Source organism: Aotus nancymaae, unplaced genomic scaffold (assembly GCF_030222135.1).
Source record: "Aotus nancymaae isolate 86718 unplaced genomic scaffold, 86718_ANA_hifiasm-v0.15.2.pri h1tg000089l, whole genome shotgun sequence".
Lineage (NCBI taxonomy): Eukaryota > Metazoa > Chordata > Mammalia > Primates > Aotidae > Aotus > Aotus nancymaae.
The window spans coordinates 20385153-20397420 of record NW_026988504.1 but is presented as its reverse complement, the minus strand read 5'-3'; the positions used below and the strand labels follow the sequence as shown (position 1 = coordinate 20397420).

At 44.8% G+C, this 12268-nt stretch overlaps 1 protein-coding gene and 1 long non-coding RNA gene across 17 annotated transcripts in view; one reads left to right on the top strand and one right to left on the bottom strand.

The window, feature by feature from the left end:
- The window catches only part of KANSL1 (KAT8 regulatory NSL complex subunit 1), a 211417-nt gene that overhangs the window by 174342 nt on the left and 24807 nt on the right, over window positions 1–12268 (bottom strand). For 4 of the 16 annotated variants that reach the window (XM_021673732.2, XM_064369345.1, XM_064369349.1 and 1 more), the window contains exon 1: window positions 4606–5217. The exons of 6 other annotated variants lie outside the window; for them this stretch is intronic. The gene's annotated coding sequence lies outside the window, so the exon portion shown is untranslated. Of the gene's footprint in view, window positions 1–4205; window positions 4569–4605; window positions 5218–5537; window positions 5854–12268 lie in introns of those variants that run through there. 6 more of the 16 variants (XM_021673734.2, XM_064369348.1, XM_064369351.1 and 3 more) reach the window with 2 other exon arrangements.
- LOC105711249 (uncharacterized) lies at window positions 5654–9111 on the top strand. Its single transcript, XR_001105975.3, has 3 exons — window positions 5654–5855; window positions 8155–8454; window positions 8613–9111. It is a non-coding gene; the product is annotated as an uncharacterized LOC105711249 (long non-coding RNA).

Below are 12268 nucleotides of genomic sequence, written 5' to 3'. Positions count from 1 at the left end.
TCTCCTCTCAATCTGCAAGTGACACCCAAGGATATCACTTACCTCCTACATCTTCTGATAAGCCTTCAAACGTTGAACTCTAGTACAGTGGATATTTGTATTTTCTAATTCATACTGTCTTTTACAGCCATAGTGTGGTTCACCTGAGTTTTGAGCTCACATTTCAGGGAATGGGAAGTACTGATGAGGGAATCTTATCTTGTGTTATGAACTATTATTCTGCACAACTTTTAGTATGCCCATAGACTTATATGCAATTTATCAGCATACAAACTATAATTTAAACATACATCTTCAGAAGCAACATGAGAACTAAAAAAAAGTCTTAATACAGACTTCCAAAAAACAGTTATAAAGTCCAATTTTAGAAAAAAGACATGGTCAAAGCATTCTTTGCACTGACACAGTAGGCAAGCCAGGTGTTTGGGGCCATTTTACTTAAGAACCTGCATACTCCTTTCTTAAGGTAAGCAAGTAAAGGGACACTAAGGCAAAATATGCTTCCCAAGACGTAGAATAATCAAATCAACTGAGGTATTTAAAATGAGGAAAGAGTACAATGAAAAGCTGATTTAAAACTCTAAATAAGACCGGCAAGGGGCTGGGCATGGTGGCTCACAACTAATCCGAGCACTTTGGGAGGCTGGGCCGGTGGATCACCTCAGGTCAGGAAAGACCAGCCTGGCCAACAAGGTGAAACACTGTCCCTACTAAAAATACAAAAAAATTAGCCAGGCATGCTGGCGGGCAACTGTAATCCCAGCCATTTGGGAGGCTGAGGTAGGAGAATCACTAGAGTCCTGGGGACAGAGGTTGCAGTGAGTCAAGATCACTCACTGCACTCCAGCCTGGGCAACAGAGTGGAGAAAAAAAAAAAAGGCAAGGTTATATGCTCACATAGCTCAGCTACTCAGGAGACTAAGGCAGGAGGATCACTTGAGCCTTGGAGTTCAGGCACGCTAAACTGTAGTGCACGGTGATTACATCTATGCACTCCAGACTGAGAATCACAGGAAGACCCTGAGACCCCATCTCTAAAATGAAAACGAAACAAAATCTCTAAACCACTCAATGAGATTTACTCTGGGGCAATCAACAGACAACCACATACTCAGTTTAGCAGAGTCCCTTCCCCTCTAAACTCAAGGGATGGAATGGAGCTCTCCTTTGTGGGGGGTGGGAAGGGGCAATAAACTTAAAAATACATACATCTATCTAGAAAGGAATTCGCTTACTTCTGTGTCTTAATGAACACCAAGAAAAAAATGTTTAAGGAATAAGCATTATTCTTTAAACACAGCATTTACTATGACTATTGTTTAGAAAATCAAATGTGGATTAATTTGATTTTTTTTTTTTTTAAGCACATTTTAAAAATTGCTTGTCTAGGCCAGGCATGGTGGCTCATGCCTGTAACCCCAGCACTTTAGGAGGCCGAGGTAGGTGGATCACTTAAGGTCAGGAGTTCCAGACCAGCCTGGCCAACATGGTGAAACCCCCATCTCTACTAAAAACACAAATCATAGCTGGGTGTGGTGGTACATGTTTGTAGCCCCATCCACTTCAGGGGCTGAGACATGAGAATTGCTTGAACCTGGGAGGTAGAGGCTGCAATGAGTGAAAATGGCACCACTGCACTCCAGCCTGGGCAACAGAGTGAGACCCTGTCAAAAAAAAAAAAAAAAAAAAATTGCTTGTCTGATATAACAAGGTAACTAAGCTCTATTCACAAAGAGGCCAAATTAGAACCACTCAATACTAAAACACCTTCTCAAACAACAACAATCCTATGGTTACAGATTACATGAATCAGGTCATAATAAACAGAAAGAACCTAAAACTTGTTATTCACTTTAAAATACAATTAAAATCTGTGGTCAACCCAACTCTTTAGAAGATGCAGAAACGCTGGTTACAATGTAGCATTACTAGAGATGGAAGAGTAGCCTTAGTGACAGTGAAGAAAAAAGTTTAGTACAGTTACTTCACTTTCTTCTCACCTTGATATAAGTTCACAAGTGAACTAAGGTCTCATTTTCTAACTTCCAGAATTTTCCTCAACAGGAAACACTCACCTAACAAAGAGTGCTCTGCAGGTTTAACCAGAGAAATAACGTGTGTAGGCAGGAAGAAAGAAAATCAGACAAAAACTTAACATCTCATGTTGGTAAAGCACCGAAGTCAAATACGAATGTTCTGAATATGGCTTTCAAAAAAGATGCAAGGAAACTTCTAAAATACTTCACTTCAGTAGATTCATAGAGATGGAAAGATCGAAAATTCCACCCTATCACAAAGGCTCTAATAATTCTTAGCTGATCATTCTTTTAACTGTTCACAATCACAGACACTTACATATACTCAAATGAGGTGGTCATCAGTGACAGCCATTTTCACCATAATACAGACATTAAGAACCTTTCTAACATTTAATGTTTCTCTCCAAGTTGTTCAAGAAATAAAAAGTCAACCACCTCAAATTATGAGGTACTAACAAATACACCAACTATGCTAAAGGTCAAAGGAACCACACACTTTGTTGCATAAACCTAGTGGAAATCCAATTCAGAATTTCATGACTGAGGGTAGGTAGTTATTCCACATTTATAATACATTTTTTAAATTCCCAAGGGATGAGCATTTTTACCTTGCCTTATTTTTAGAACTACACATCACACTGCACATATCACATGACATGATGTAACTGTTAGCAAAGAAAATGGTCCAAACCATTGACAATGTGCATGGTAAGAGGATCAATGCATACTCAAGAATCACATTTCATATTTACTTTAAAAAAAATACGTTTAATTCACAATAGATTTTTTTTAAATTGGAAAAAATGCCTAGTAAACTATGTAAAAAAAATCAGAAATGTACTTCGTATTTTATAAAATAGGAATTTACCCAAATATGCGGAAAACTGATATGAAGAAACAGAGAAATAACATACTTCTAAAACTACAGGATTGAAAGTAAAAATTTCTAGATCAAAAACTGAAATGCTAACGTAATACACAGCATTAGGCAGAAAACAATTACTACTCAAAGTATTCACTGTTGATAGAAGGTTAAAAAAAAAACCAGTTTTAACTGACAACGCCTGTAGACAATTGAAATTTTCTAAATTGGTCAGACAGTATGCTAGAAAAGGAACCAAGTACAGCCTATAGAAAAGGGGGAAGGGAAAACACACCCACTTAAGCCTTTGTAAATAGTGGTCCTTTAAATGACCCAAAAAGCAGAGAAAATAGAAATTACAGACCATCCTGACAAATGGAAAACATATTCTAACGTACTAGTTTCCATACTTGAAAGGACTTTGAAGACGAAGTTCAGTAGCAATCTGTAACTATATCATGATTATGCAAGGCAAAGATTATGTAATTTTATCGTTTATTTTAAAACGTTCTCCGACTCTAAAACTAAAACACGTAAAACATTTTGATCTCTCCAAAGCGGAGAGGAAAGGTTCCTCTGGGCTGCAATTTAAAAATATAAACACACACCCCAAAACAAACAAAAAAACACAATGATTGCTAGCCACGTGACAAAGGAGATGGCAACACCAGGATTGTGAATGGAGGGGAGGGAGGCGAGGCTGGAGGACTAGAGAGATTTCTCGGAACTTTGGGGACCGCGGGAGTCGGTCTCTCGACCCTAGGGGCACTAAACTCCAGCCTCTACGAGTTGTGCTGCTAACACCCTCAAGTACAGTTTTATTAATAGGTCACAGAAAACGCTCCAGTGACCTCCAGGATAAAGGGGGGGGGGTCGAGGAAGAGGAAAGAGAGCAATTTAAAGTGGCGCCATCATGTCACCCCTTCTCCCCTAAGGCAATCAATAAGCAATAGTTAAGTAACATGTTTCTCTTCAAACCCACATTGGGATACCAACATTGGAAAACAAGAGGATTTTTAAGTAAAACAAGGGAGTAGGGCTGTTTATCGTATGGAAAATAATTAAACTATTTGCTAAGAATCAAAAGACGGTCAGCCGGAAAACAGGCCCCCCAAAAGGCAGTTAAGATTCCAACTCACTTAAAAGCAAATAAATGTCTCTTCCTCTTTAGTTAAAACACACAAAACACAAAAAAACAAACACAAACACGTCGGCCTGAGAGAGACTACATCTGAAAACGTAAGTGACCTGAATTTACAGGCAACAAAAATAATAAATGAAACAATCAGAGTTGTGATACAAACCATGCAACGCGCAAGATATGTGTTTCGAGGAGAGAAAGGCCTTTTGCAGTCAAGAGAAGTTCAAGGCGAGAGCCAGAGTTTGTTTGGGGGGTTCTTTTACAGGAATAAATCATGTTCTCCAGGCCGCCTTTTTAAATAGAACGCCAAAGGAAAAGCTGGCGAACGAGGCGGCAGCTGCTGGGGAAAGGCCCCCGCACACCCCCGCCCTTGGGGCGACTCCCAGCCCGGACCCGCAGCGGGGAAGCCCGGAGAGGCCATTTAAAGTTCCGGGGGTTTTTTCTCCCCTGCCCTGCCTTTCTAGTTACAACTAACAAAGAGAGAGAGAAATGGGAGCCACAGGGAGAGAGAGGAGAAGGAGAAAGGGCAGCGGGAGGAGGAGAGGAGCAGCAGCAGCACCTACCACGTGATGGAAGAGCGTAGCCCGGGCGGATTCAGCCCCACAAAATGGGCGCAGTTTGCAAACAGCCCCCCGGCCTGGGCGCCGAGGGCCAGCAGCGGGCGGGGGCGCGCGGCTGCGGCTTCGGCCCGGGCCCGCCGCTCTCCTCCCCCCCGGCGCCCGGAGCCGCCCTGACTTTCCGGGCGGGGGGGCGAGGCGGAGGGGGAGGGGAAGGCGGCGGCGGGGAGCGGCTGCTTTTTCTTCTCTTTCGGGCCCTTTCTTGGCCTTCCTCCGCTCCGGTGGGGCCCGGGCACGGCCGGGGACCGCAGCCCGGCCGGGAGGGAGGGCGGGCAGGCAGGGGCAGAGGGTGAAGCCGTCCCCCCGCCCCGCACAAACAAGCACCGCCGTCTGCAGCCCGAACCCGCACCCCGGCCGCCACCCCCGGCCGCCTCTTTCTAGCCGGGGAACGCGCTTCAGCCGCCCCTCGCGCCGCCGCGGCAAGACGAGTCGGCTTCGCTACGGTGCTCGGTTCTCCCGCCGGCTCGGCGAGCGGTGGCGGCGGTGGCGGCGGCACTGGGAAAATGGCGGCCGAGCTCCTTTTCCCTCCCCCCCTTTAATCTGAAGCGGAGGGAGAATGGAGCGAGCGAGCGAGCGGGCGAGCGCCGGGGACACGGGGAGGAGGGACAGCAGCGCCTCCGCCGGCTGCGGCTGCGGCGGCGAAGGGCCGCTCCACCCCGGCGCGCCGCCAGGGGGCGCCCGCCACGCCGCCCCCGCGGGCCGCCAGGAGGCGCGGCCGCCGCCGCCTCAGTCATGGCTCCTCGCCGCGGCCGCTGTTTTTGTGCCTCCATCTGCGGAGGCCGCGGCGCCCGGCCCCAGCTGCCCCGGACGTGCGGCGACAGCACGCAGCACTGCGGCAGGCGGGAGCCGGCCCTCGCTGCAGCCAAGGTGAGGCTAACCTGAGGCACACTGACGCCGTCACATTCCCTCCGTGCTGGGGCCGGCGGTGCGGCGCGCCGGCTGTGAGGGGCAGGGCGGGCCGGCGCCGCGGTGCGAGAGGACTTGAGCGAGGAACTGTTTGCACTGTGTAGTAAAGAGGCTAAGGCCGTCGGCGCCACTCTATTCCAGGGCTAACCGTACGCTGAACCGGGCAGAAAGCGCCCTGACCAGTGCAGCGGCTTCCGCCACCCGCCCTTTGTCCTAGCAGCCAGCCTCCGTACACTGCAGCACGGCTGGGCACTAGCCCCAGCACCGCGCTCCGCAGCTACCAAGAGTGGGTGAGTGGCGGGGTGAGGGGGGCCGCACGTAGTCATTGCGCAGGCGCGAGCCAGGACCCGCGCCGGGCCAGCCCGGGAAGGGGCAGCCGGGAGCCAGAGGGGAGGTGATGGCCCCGCCAGCGCCGGGCCCGCTGGGAACTGTAGTTTTCGTGAACACGCGTCTTGTTTGGGGTGTCATGGCTTGGCAGATCCGCCAAAACAGGCAAATGGCATTACACAATATGCTTCCTGCCGCCACCAAAAGGAAGTTCACTGCCATGCTAAAGTTTAACAAAGAATTCCATAGAAAAACACAAATCTCACAACAAAAAGCCAACTTCCCACCTTGTTACCAGAGTTGGTTTAAAGTGGTGGCACCTTATCATTTCTCATGACCAGTTTGTCAGTACAGAATTTTATATCGTTCCCAAAATATGGCCTTAAAATAATGGAATCTTTCCTAGACTTAAAGAATTCAGAAACATAATGTCATACAAGGTGTCACACTTAACACAAAGTGTAATTCTACCATCCTTTAAAGAAAAAGCTGCCAAAAGATGAGTACAGTACCTTGAGATTTAAAAGACTAATCTAGGATTCATCAAAATTAGCTTAAATGACTGAAGAAAAAAATGGTTCAAATCATTAAATCATCAAATTAGTCAGGTAAGAAGGGTATGTATGCTCTACTACCAAAAAGGAAGACGCAAAATGCTTCACACTTTTTGTGGCTTACCAGAACCAATATCCGGCATTATACGTCACTTCTGCTGATCAAAAAACACCCAGTCGTTACAGAACGGTTTTAGTCTTCCCACGAAGTTACACTAACTCACCTGCCCCTGCAAAATCTGCACCTAGGTTTCTGCGAGTTTCCATTTATACTCTTAAAATCACACTTTCAAGCCATGGTTCTCAAATATCAAAAGCAGGCAGTTTAGAGTCATAGGGTCAAATTACACAAATAATAAACTAATATATGTATACATATTTGTATACACATCCAAAAGAGGTCCTTAGTCTTGGATTTTTAATTTATGACCCTGGGGGAAAACTTTGACTTTTTAAATGTACACACATATACACATAAATAGTAATTCCACAAAATACAGCAGAAGGGTATTGGACCAATAGATGGCGAACTAGAGCCCCAATCTGAGGCTTCTGAAATCTAAATTAGCAGAATGAAAAACACCAAATAAGGCAAAGCCCTTTGCAATGTGTACTTAAATATTAAATTCAGACACACCATAACAAAATAATCTTACTACTGCTCCAAATTTTTAAGACTCAACTGTCAGATTTAATTAGGCAACCAAATAAACAAGGTTATATGAAATACATTTTTCCAATAGATTAGGAGAAAGATGGAAAATGTTCATTTTTAAAACCATGTATTTGGGGAAAATATAAATTCCAACTTCCCCTTTCTCTCATCATTTAGTGCAAGAGTCAGGAGTTCACAGGGTTTATGGCACTTAGACAACCTGTTTTATATTTTATCTAGAATCACACATCTTTCTTCCTAGGCACCAATTTTTACTTTTCTTTTTTTGACAGGCTCTTGCTCTGTTGCCCAGGCTGGAGTGCAATGGTGCAGTCACAGCTCACTGCAGCCTCCCAGGCTCAAGCAATCCTCCTACCTCAGCCTCTTGATTAGCTGGCACTACGGGTATATGCCACCATGCCCAGCCTTTTTTCTTTTTTGGTAGATACAGAGTCTTCCTATGTTGCCCAGGCTGGTCTTGAACTCCTGGAATGGAGTGCTGGCATTACAGGCATGAGCCACTGCACAAAAATCTTACGAAGAGAAATAAATTTTCTTAAATTTCCCCCCCAAAAAAGTGGATGTCAAAAAGGCTGATTGAAAATGCCTCAACACAAAATAAAACAACAAACAAAAAAAGATTTACGGAAAAAGGCCTGGTGCAGCAGTTCACTCCTGTAATTCCAGGACTTTGGAAGGCTAAGGTGGGAGCATCACTTGAGCTCAGAAGTTGGAGACTAGCCTGGGCAACATAGTGATACCCTATCTCTACAAAAAATTATAAAATTAGCCAGTTGTGGTGGCATATGCCTGCAGTCCCAGCTACTCTAGAGGCTAAGGCGGGATTGCTTCAGCCTGGGAGGTCAAGGCTGCAGTGAGCCATGATCATGCCATTGTAGTTCAGCCTGGGTAAGAGAGTGAGACCTCATCTCAAAATGAAAAGTGATAAAAAATAAAAACACCATCACATTTCAAATCACTCTTGGAATAGTCATGGTTGACTCTCCAATAGCCACTCTATTCTGATTAGTTTTAACCCATTCTTTTTGCCAGTGACTGGTTAGGAATGGCCATGAGATGTGAGTAGAAGCCACCAGACAGCCTCCAAAAGAGAACTGTGAGAAAAGGTTCTTCAATCCTGAAGATGATGGAGGAAAAAACAGTCCTTCTTCCTCAGACAGTGACACCTCAAACTACTACAGTCACCTTTGCAGCAAGCCTGAAGATGCCACCAACTTCAAAAGGAATAGAGAGTTGGCAAGAAACTTGGTCCTTGGTGATAGCATTAAGCCACTGTATCAACCAGTCTGAGAATTTGCATGACTTCTGGATTTCCAGCCACATTAGAACAATGTAACAATAAACATGTAATTTAATTGTTTAAGCCAATTTGAGTTAGGTTCCTTATACATGAAGTCAAAAAACAATGATTGAGTTCTTATGTTTTTTAGTATTTGTATATTACTTTATGATTATGGTATTTTATATAACTTATCTTATTTCTTCTTCAGAAAAGACATTCCGTGGCTACGCAGGGTGGCTGACACCTATAATCCCAGCACTTTGAGAGGCCAAGGTGAGAGTATTGCTTGAGCCCAGGAGTTTGAGAACAGCCTGGACAAAATAGCAAGAGCTCGTCTCTTCAAAAAGTAAGTAATAAAAAAATTTAGCCAGGTGTGGTGGCATACGCCTGTAAGTCCAAGCTACTCAGAGGCTGAGGCAGGAGAATCACTTGAGCCTAGGAGGTCAAGGCTGAAGTGAGCCATGATCACGCCACCACACTCCAACCCGGACAACAAAGCAACAACCTGTCTCAAAAATAAAGAAGGGACGGTGGCCATGGAAGTCGGAATCCGCTAAGGAGTGTGTAACAACTCACCTGCCGGATCAACTAGCCCTGAAAATGGATGGCGCTGGAGCGTCGTGCCCATACCCGGCCGTCGCTGGCAGTCGAGAGTGGACAGGAGCGGCGGCGGCGGCGTCTTCCCCAACAACGCCCCACCCCGCCCCGCCGGAGCCCCACGGACGCTACGCCACAACGAGTAGGAGGGCCGCTGCGGTGAGCCTTGAAGCTTAGGGCGTGGGCCCGGGTGGAGCCGCTGCAGGTGCAGATCTTGGTGGTAGTAGCAAATATTCAAAAAAAAAAATTTTTTTTTAAATAAATAAATAAATTTAAAAAAAGGAAAGAAGGCCGGGCATGGTGGCTCACATCTGTAATCCCAGCACTTTGGGAGGCTGAGGCAGGTGGACTACCTGAGGTCAGGAATTCAAGACCAGCCTGGCCAATATGGTGAAACCCTGTCTCTATTAATAATACAAAAATTAGCCAGGTGTGGTGGTAGGCGCCTATAGTCCCAGCTAATGGGGAGGCTGAGGCAGGATAATCACTTGAACCCAGGAGGCAGAAGCTGCAGTGAGCTGAGATGATGCCACTGCACTCCAGCTTGGGCGATAGAGTGAGACTGTCTCCAAAAAAACAAAGAAAAAACAGAAAGGAAGAAAGGGAGGGAGAGAGGGAAGGAGGAAGGGAGGGAAGAAATGAAAAGAGAGAAAGAAGGAAAGGAAAGAAAAGAAGGAAAGTATTTCCTCTATACACAACTCTGTACCTATCCATCTTTGTCTATGTTCTCTCTACCTAGAAGAACAAGACCATCCCTCGTCACCACCATTCCTTATTCATTCCTCTCTCCAATCCACCTACAACTCATGTTATCCTCTCATATTCCACCACACCACTGTTATCATTTGCTTATTTCATTTAGCAATAATGTAGGCTGGGCAAGGTGGTGCACGCCTGTAATCTCAGCTCTTTGGAAGGCTAGGGCGGGCAGATCACCTGAGGCCAGGAATTCGAGATCAGCCTGGCCAACATGGTGAAACCCTGTCTCTACTAAAAATACAAAAATCAGCCAAGCATGGTAGTGCATGCCTGTAGTTCCAGCTACTCGGGAGGCTGAGGCATGAGAATCACTTGGGCCCAGAAGGCAGAGGTTGCAATGAGCTAACACGACTGCACTGCAGCCTAGGTGACAGAGGGAGACTCTGTCTCAAAAAAAGAACCAATAATGTACAGAGTTGGCACTACATTACCCCTGGTTAAATGCTCTCTGTAATTCCTCTGAGATTGTTTTCATATACCAGTCTTGCCACCTCAAGCTAGCCTGAAAGCCCTTGCAGGCAGGAACTGTGGTTGTTCTTATTTAAGATCTGTAACTCTCATCTACAGATAATAAACATATTCCAAAAGGCACTCTCTACCTTCTCTACCACAGACCTTCTAAACAAGCCAGAAATTCCTAAACAGAATATTCTCTCACAAATTCAGTACCGTGTATGTCCAAACTAATCTCAAAAGGACAATGAATACCTTTTTTTGCACTTAAAAAGGAACCGGCCGGGCGCGGTGGCTCAAGCCTGTAATCCCAGCACTTTGGGAGGCCGAGGCGGGTGGATCACGAGGTCGAGAGATCGAGACCATCCTGGTCAACATTGTGAAACCCCGTCTCTATTAATACAAAAAAAAAATTAGCTGGGCACGGTGGCGCGTGCCTGTAATCCCAGCTACTCAGGAGGCTGAGGCAGGAGAATTGCCTGAACCCAGGAGGCGGAGGTTGCGGTGAGCCGAGATCGCGCCATTGCACTCCAGCCTGGGTAACAAGAGCGAGACTCCGTCTCAAAAAAAAAAAAAAAAAAAAAAAAAGGAACCAACTGTTATATATTAACTGAGGACAAGTCCTAAAGCCTAGGCCATTTGGTTTCAAAAGCACCAGGACCCATTTTTTGTTACCTAGGACTTAGCCCAGAGCCTGGCACAAGAGACACATCATAAGAACTGACTGAATAAATGAAAAAGGTAGAGTGTTGTACTTAAGCACACGGGAAGTCGCCCCAGATTTTAATCCTGCCTCCCTCACTTATTCTTTGTGTTTCTTTGGGCAAAGTATTTAATCTGCTCTGTAAAATGGAGATAATAATACCACCTACTTCTTCTATTACTGTTATTAGTGAATGAAGCTATATACAGTTCTAAACTTTAAAGGTTAAAATCTGAGTTAAGCAAAAATCAGCACCTCTTTCCTAACTCAAACTTCAAGTACCTATCTACTTAGAACGTGGACCTAATTTTTATTTTTATTTTTTTTTTGAGACAGAGTTTTGCTCTTACTGCCCAGGCTAGAGTGCAGTGGCGCGATCTTGGCTCACTGCAACCTCTACTTCCTGAGTTCAACCGATTCTCCTACCTCAGCTTCTCAAGTAGCTGAGATTACAGGTGCCCACCGCCACGCCTGGCAAAATTTTTTTGGATATTTAGTAGAGACGGGGTTTCACCATGTTGACCAGGATGGTCTCGATCTCTTGACCTCATGATCCACCCGCCTCAGCCTCCCAAAGTGCTGGGATTACAGGCGTGAGCCACCGCACCCGGCCTGAAAACCATTATTAAAATTATATTATGAAAGAAACATCTTTAAGCTGAAACTGAGTCATGTTCTCACATTAATATTTAACCAGCTAAATATTAAATAGAAAGCCAGAGTAAACTGAACCAAAGTTAAGAAATTTAAGTCAAAAAATTTGAGATGTAGAAGGAATATGTTCAGCCTCCACATTTTATTAGCGTGAAAATGAGGCCAACAGAAAGAAGCCAGTTAAGAGACTGCCAAAGCCTCAAAGCTGGGATCAGGGTCTTTCAGGCTTCAATTCTCACTTTTCCCACTTCTAATTCACCAGTGCTACTCACTTGGTGAAATGGACGTGCAAACATGTGAAAGGCATTAAACCTAAACAATACTACTTATTTCACAGTTTCACAGTATAAAGATTTGGCCAAATGCAAGTAGAAGAAAATTCTCACAATGATTTCAGTGACTACAAAGCTCGGAAATCAAGATTTTTTTCATTAAATGGAAGTCTTAACTGATTCAAAATATCATACAGTATTTTTATGTACTAAATCCAGTAGAAACAAACTTTCAATAAGATTAAACAACTTAAGATATCTGAAAGCATTTCATAAATGGCAAAGTATTACAAGAATGCATAGTACTCCATTTCAATCCAACCTAACAAGATAATTTTCCTCCTCATACTACTGATACAAACTCCAGGATTTACATAAAGATAGTATTTTGCCATCTTACCATAGAACTGATCCAATAACTCATAC